Consider the following 7,362-nt stretch of genomic DNA (forward strand, 5'->3'; position numbering starts at 1 on the left):
AGTTTCTTAAATCAGTAAGTCAGTAAAAAGCCCAGGATGGGCTGGAAGATGCTCAGATGTGACTAGAGATCACAGATTTTCAATCTCACCCACTTCTCAGTGCCCAGCATGTATCACCAAACAGAGGATTTATTGTTAAATTACTGAACTATACAAACTAGTGCAACAGATAAAATTTAACAATTAAAATCATGGATGTTTTTCTGTATAAGCTAGGAAACAGTTTCTCACACGTGCTGTCAAAGTCGCAGCCTTCACAATCGGGTAACTTGCTGAAAATTGCTGTTGGCTCTTAATAAGACCTGAGGGAACTGAGTAATTTGCTGTGTTGATTAACACGCATTAACTGGAGGGACAATAATTCTTTTGTAACAGAAGCTGCGATTTAGCAGATAAGAGCACAATCAGGTAGGTATTTGAGTCTGTCTGAATCTGCACACGGCCACTTCGATGCTCAGTACCTTTTACTGTGAAATCACATTGACTTAGATGATGCCTGCATATGGGTCTCAGCGCCTGCCTTTAAACACTGGATTTTGATATTTTCTAACATTTTTCTAATCTCCTTGGCATCATTTCACTGCAGCAGTGGTTTCCATGCTTTGGACCTCTGGGTGTCCAGGATGGCTTCTGGGGGACGTTGCCATGACGCACAGCGCAGAGCAACAGCCTTTTATTCCCTCTGGACTGCGGATAATCCACATTTATGCATCTGAGAGCAGGATTTTCTCTTGAGCGGCTGCTATTCTGCAAGCTGGTCAGGAGCTATCTATTACATGGGGCATAATGCATTTCCATTTGGACACGCCTATCAGGGAATCGCTGAAGAAGGATGGCAAAGACAACAATTCAGAAGCAGAAAGTGCTTTTACAGCAGGCGTGTAAACACAAAATGTGGAAAAGCTCTTGGGGGTTGCACAGGTCCTGGTGGTGCCACCAGTGGGGACCAGCTGAAGTTGGCAGCGAGTGGAAGGAACCATGATGGTGCACGGTCAAAGCCAGGCTAACGGATGTGCTGCCTCCTGCAGCCAAAAAAAAAATCAGACACCTTGAGCCAATTTCCCCTTACTTTTTTTTTTTTTTTTTTAAATAGAGGAGGCAAAACACAGTAACTTGTGATTAGCCTGACATGCGAGACTGGGAAACAGAGAGACGGCCCTCTCCCATCTTTCTAGCCCTCATAGTCAAACGTGGAAATTGATTTCCCAGGTGGTACCTTGTTTCCTTGGCCATGAGCAAGCAACGCACCATGGGCTCCCTCTTGTGATGGAAATAAGCAAGAAGTGCTCCAGCCATGAATTATATTATCCAAAGAATTTAGTGAATTTGGGCAGAGCAACACAACCCATAACCTCCAGGGCTTGTGCAGCATCCTGGTGCTATTTGGTAGCCTGAGACACACTGGTGGAGCACATTAAGGTCCTCCTTGTCTGGTATGTCCCCAAAGCCACCAACAGGCTGCCAGAGAAGGCCGGTTCCATACGGCTACTGCATGTGGTATACATTAGCAAAGAGGGTGTTTTGGACCCAGCTGGAACCCCTGCAGCTCCTTAATATTGAATTTGTTGTGTCAAGAGAGAAAAACAGATGGTTTTATTCATCGTGCAGTCTGTCTTCTGCAGTAGACCCTTTAGCAGCTCAGGCAGAAACACTGGATCTTTCAGGCACCTGAGGGAATTGTCAAACCCCAGATCCAGACCTTATCACTCACCCAGCTCACTTCCTATGTGCTACAGCCCATTAACACCACTCCTCTCCAGACCTCAGCACATCCAGCTCTGTAGCGGCAATGAGCTCCACAGCCAGCTCCACCGCTTTCCCTTATTGCACGGTCATCTGCTAAACACCTCACCTAAAAGATTATGCAATTCAAAAGCCAAAAATAACTTCTTTCCCTGCTCTTTAGTGTTTTACGGTTGGCTGATACAGGGTAAAGCCTGGGACCGAGGGATGGAATGCAGATTAAACTGAATTTAAGCAACAATTCTTTTCCTCTGCGGAAAAGCCACACAGGGAGGGATTGCATTTTCTCACCTTTGTGTGGCTTGCGGTCTCATTCTGAGGGAGGAGAGAGGATGCACCAGTGCTTCAGCAGACCTGGGGAAGCAAGTTGGTTTGTTTTTTTTTTTTCCTTTAAATCACAGTTCATACAACCCTGGAGTGAATGAGCTGCTACCTGAGGGGTCACAGCCTCCATGCAGCCATGTGTTTTTGGCTGCTTGGCCAAACATCTTCTTGCTCCTAAAGTATTTGCAAGTGTTCTCAGAGCAAGAAAAATGGTTGCAAGATGTGACCCTTCAGTTCAACAGTATCTGCAGAACTGTCTTCTTAGAGGCTCTCAAATGCTAAAGGAGACATAAGCAGCCTTCAGGGAAGGAAATCCTTGACTGAGGACATTCAATAGACGATGCTTCCTCTTTCAGAAGTGAACTGAATCCTCAGCAGAGGGTGGAGCAGCTGACAAGACATTTTTCTCTAGCAAAATCTCTCACTATGTCCTTTTCATTTTTCCTCAGTCCCTTCTGGGTTGAAAATACAATGCTCCAAATTTCATAATGGAAAAGAAATTACCCAAGTTGTTTCCCTTTGAAGAGCTTTGAAGCTGATACTCTCTGATACACTGCACATTAGTAACACAGAAGCATTTCATAATGGGTCTTGTTTTCTTTACTCCTCACTTCACTGGCACCCAACCAATGAAAAATCATGCAGGAAAACATGGGAAACAGGAAAATGGAGACAAAACCCCTGAATCAAACACACCAGTAATAACTCAAAATAAAGGCAATGTGTTTAAAAAAGTAACTGGATTTCCACAAATTCTTCCAAACATGATTGTACTGTTTCTTAATACTGATAATCCTTCAGACAGCCTCAGGAGGATTTAATAAGAAATTGTCTTCCTGAAGAGCACACATTCATACGACATGTAAGACAGTTGCTTGTAATCAACATCCATCTTAGAACTCCTGGCACATTTGCCTTATTTATGGGCATCTGAATTCATAGACTTATAGACTCATACACTCATAGAATAATAAAATTGTTTGGGTTGGAACGGACCTCTGAAGGTCATCTAGTCCAACCCCCCTGCAATGAGGAAGGACAATAGATGTGGCTCCAATAGTATTTTACTAATGATTCACTATGAGTTTGCTCAGATTGCTTAGATACTTAGAAACTGGGAACCACATACACAGACACCTATACCAACAGATGTCCTCAAACCCTGAAGCCAAGACAGAAAAAGACCTTCAAAACAGGGCGGTTTTTTTGCATTCCCCAAACTTTTCGATACATGACTATGTGCATGCTAGTGGTCAGCTAAGAACTGTTAGCTAGAAACTAGAATAACAGGCACAAAATGCAGCATGAAAAAGCCCTCAACAATTTTGCACATCGCTAAAACACATGAAGCACAAGAGCCACCAGCTATGTTGGGAAACCAAAGCTTGCTGCTACTCTGGCCATCCCAGACACTGGCCTGCTATGAGATGTATCTTCAGAAACTCTAAATGTTACTGCTCAAGCCGGGGGATGCTTGGTAGCTTTGTACAATGGTGTCAGGCCTGCAGAGCCCTGAAGATCTGCAGTTGCACAGCTAGACCTTAGAGGAGGACCCTAGACCCTGTCCATCCACAGCCTGCTACCAAGCTGCTTTAAAACCGCAGAGGCTGTGGATTAGCACCTTGAGGGTTGTAAGTGACTTCACGGTGACTGGAAGCAACACGTCATCAAAGTTAACAAGACTGCAGACACATTGATACTGGCCTCTGACACGTTGAGTTGCCTCTATATGAAGAACTGCTCCAGCTTACCTTCCATCCCTGACTTGTCCATTGGCCTCACTGCCTATGGGATGGCTCATGCTTAGACTCAAGTATGGCATATGCTGACTCTGCAGACAAACATGGACACTGGAGGAGAGTACCCAGAGCTTGAACCCAAACCCCCAGCAGGGTCACGACTCAGAAAGCCAGGACTGGTCTTGCTTAAGAGACCATCTGGAGCCTCCATGCTGCACTTAACTGCTCATTCTCTGCCCTGCTCCCAGCCTTATGTACACGAATTGCCACCACCATGTTCTTCTCCAAAAAGAAAAGAGCAGCAATACCCAGCATAGGAAATCAGGCACTTATCCAATAATCCCAAACAATTCTCCAACTTGCAGTCTGAATAACAAGCTTAGCCAAAACCCTTTCTTCCCTTTCACACACAGACCATTTTTAAAGGTCTAGGAAGGTTATGCTACTAGCTGGATGTTCTGTAAAGCAAATGAAATAAAATGGGACTGAACTGTTTCAGTAAAGGAGGATATCCCAAGCGCAATGGGCACAACTTGCCTTTTGCTTGGGACCACTAAAATGCTTCAGTTTGTTTTTATCCTGAACACTTGTCCTCAAAGACAGCAGAGAGACCAGCCCTTCCCTGGGGGTTTCATCCATGTCAGAGCTTGGCAGCGTTCCTCTTCCAAATCAGCAGTCCTCCTACATGATGTCCTGAGAAACAGCTGCTGTTTCGCAGGTCAACTCGTGTCATGACCCTTCCCATATACATTTGTGCTCTTTGCTAAAAATACCACTGTCCTTTTCGACTCACATGCCGTACCGGAGGAAGGAGCACCATGCACCAGCCTCCATGCCATAGCAGAGGGTGCTGGCCAAGCCAGGGGACAGCACAATATGTGCTTTGATGGCCAGCAGCTCAAGGATGGATGAAGGAGAAAGGCAATTCTCCCTCTTGGTTCTTCTTCCCATCCTTTGCAGTACTGCATTGTTTTAATCTACTTCTCCTGGCCCGATGGTGCCAAGTCCTGGGGTTTTTTTCCAGTGTTTCAAAGGATATTGTCAGTTCCCCTCTTTGAAGAACACCAGGAGGATATGGGATGACAACCACAGCTCCTGCAATGGGGGAAGCTCCACAACTTCCTGTCAAATTTACAAACCTGTGATTACTTGAAAACTTTCTAACAGACCTACAGCTGGGAAGAAGAAGGGCTGCCATCTCTTCCCTCTTCATTTGGCCACTACTCTCCTCAAGTCTGGGGATCTCTTCAGGCTCCGTAAGACCTAGGGTAGAGGATGAGATTTCCAGTACAGGGTCTGGGAAGGGTGGGAGTTTTGAAAGACGCTTCAAAGTGTCTACGTTAGATGTGGAGCTGCATGACTTAGTGATAAGTCCGACCTCTCACCAGGGCCTCCCACCAGAGCAGACACAGCTCTGCTGTCTGCTTCCTTCATCTTGGCTGCATCTGGCATGGCCTCCCTCTCATGAACTGTTCCCAGAGTCAGAAAAACAGTTAACGGAGAGAGAAAGCATCCCCTAAACTGGAAAACCTGACTAGAATAGTCAAAGCTGGCTCCTTTGATGGGCCCAGAGGTGGGTGTAACGTGCTGTGGGTATAACATGTTTGGTAAAGCACCAATGCAAACATCAAGGGCCTTGAATTTATAGGTTTTGGGAGGACAGCTTGGGTTTTCTCAGGATTCCTTGTTGGGTCCAGCTGGTTACAGTAGCGCTAGCACCCAGATTGAATGTGGTCCCCACACATCTATGAAAATGCGGAACATCAAAGATGGTGAATGTAAGGGGTGGCTACGTGTCCACTCCTTGGAGAAGGAAGGGCAGCCAAATTAGCTTGGTTCCGAGTGGGTTAAAGAACAGATCAGCTCCTTACAGGAGCAAAGGGAATTAGGAGAACTTCTGGGAGAGAAAAGCAATAAACCTCAACGAAGCAGACTGAGTTGGAGGCCTTTTAAAGAGTGATTCAGCCAGCGTCTAGCGATTCTGGGTGAGACACCATGTTATAAAGAGCTCCTAAGAGGAGGTGCTGAGTGATTGCTTTATTGTTTCTTACAAACCTTGCTGTGAAATCCCTGTAAATATGTTTATGAGCTTGTTGGGGCGGCTTCCCCGCTGCTGACTGTACTGTAAATAAACATGCGTGCCTTTGATTCACGGAAGTTCGTCTTCTGGACTCCATTACGGTCCCTGGCTCTGCTTCCAGTTCAGACGGGGGGCCCCTCCTGCCCCAGCTCACAAGGAGCCCGACATTTCTTCTCTCCAGTGAATAACTAGAAGAATCAGTGCACATGTTTAGGATTACAAATTCCCATATGGCAGCCTTGCTTTCCTCCCCCTCTCTTCTACTTCCCCCGAGAAGAGCTTTCTGAACCTCACCAGCTCTGAAAGAGCAGCCTGTGGAAAGACCACCAGGTCTGGACAGAGCTTGTGTGCACTGTCCTCTTTTCTCCCACGTGGCAAGGACTTTTGGACACGATCCCCTGAGCCTGGGTGGGCAGTGCAAGATTTGGGAGATGCATGCTGCCTGCATCCAAGGCAGATGTTTGCAAGATGTGGTGCATCTACATTTGAGCACAACCTCAAGAAACTGAGTGTATTTTGGCTTCCACTCTGCAGTGTTCCTGGAGTAACAAATGCCAAAGCAGTGTGACTGAGGCCAGCTGACACTTCTGCCACCCCGTGCTATCTGCCTTGTTCTCCTGCACGGCCAAGCTGCCTCTGTAACATCATAGCCTTGTGTTCAAAGTAAGCTGAATTTGCTGCTGCTGTACCCTCAAAGTCAGGATTTTGTGATGCAGGGGATGTCCAGGCATGGCCAGACGAGCAACCAAGATGTTTGTGCAAAGGGGCTTCAACACAGGGAGGGACAAATCCACCGCAACCACCCCAGTGCAAGCTCTCCAGCTTTCAGGGAAGGATCCTCTAAATCCCAACACAAACCTAGAGATGGATAATTTTTGCACGCACCTGGGAGCTCCCTGCTATTCTGATGTGTCCAGATGAATGAATGGTCCCAGCACGCTGGGCATACCCATGAACTTCAGTAAAACCTTCTGTCTCTAATCAAACCAGCCCCCAGCCAGGGTTTCTTCAACACCAGATGGTGTGGCTGTTTGCCCTCAGAACTAAACCTAACCACAACATTAAAAAAAAAAAAATTAAAAAAAAAAATAAATAAATCTTAGCTGAAGAAAACATCTCAGAAATGCAATGGCAGCAAAGGGAGATTTTATCAGTTTCTCTGCTCCCACCCACTCTCCCATTATGGAGTTGAAATATGGGGTTGGTCCAGGAAACAATATACATCAAAATAAAAGAACCAGGATATTTGCCCATCAGTATAAGCGAAATGAGAGACACACCAAACATCACAAAGAATCCTGAAAGCAAGGAAACATTTTGTGCACTCAGCAAGCAAAAAGCTCCTATTTTGTGTAATGCCTTGCAGCCCAACTGTGATCTGAAGTGTTTGAAGCATAACTTTATAAATTGTCGTAGGCATGAACAGGAGACCAGAGAGATGTTTCTTAGCTGGCTTTTGAAATTAAACAGAATCTG

This window comes from Chlamydotis macqueenii, chromosome 3, assembly GCF_036417535.1.
Source record: "Chlamydotis macqueenii isolate bChlMac1 chromosome 3, bChlMac1.mat, whole genome shotgun sequence".
In the NCBI taxonomy this organism is placed as follows: domain Eukaryota; kingdom Metazoa; phylum Chordata; class Aves; order Otidiformes; family Otididae; genus Chlamydotis; species Chlamydotis macqueenii.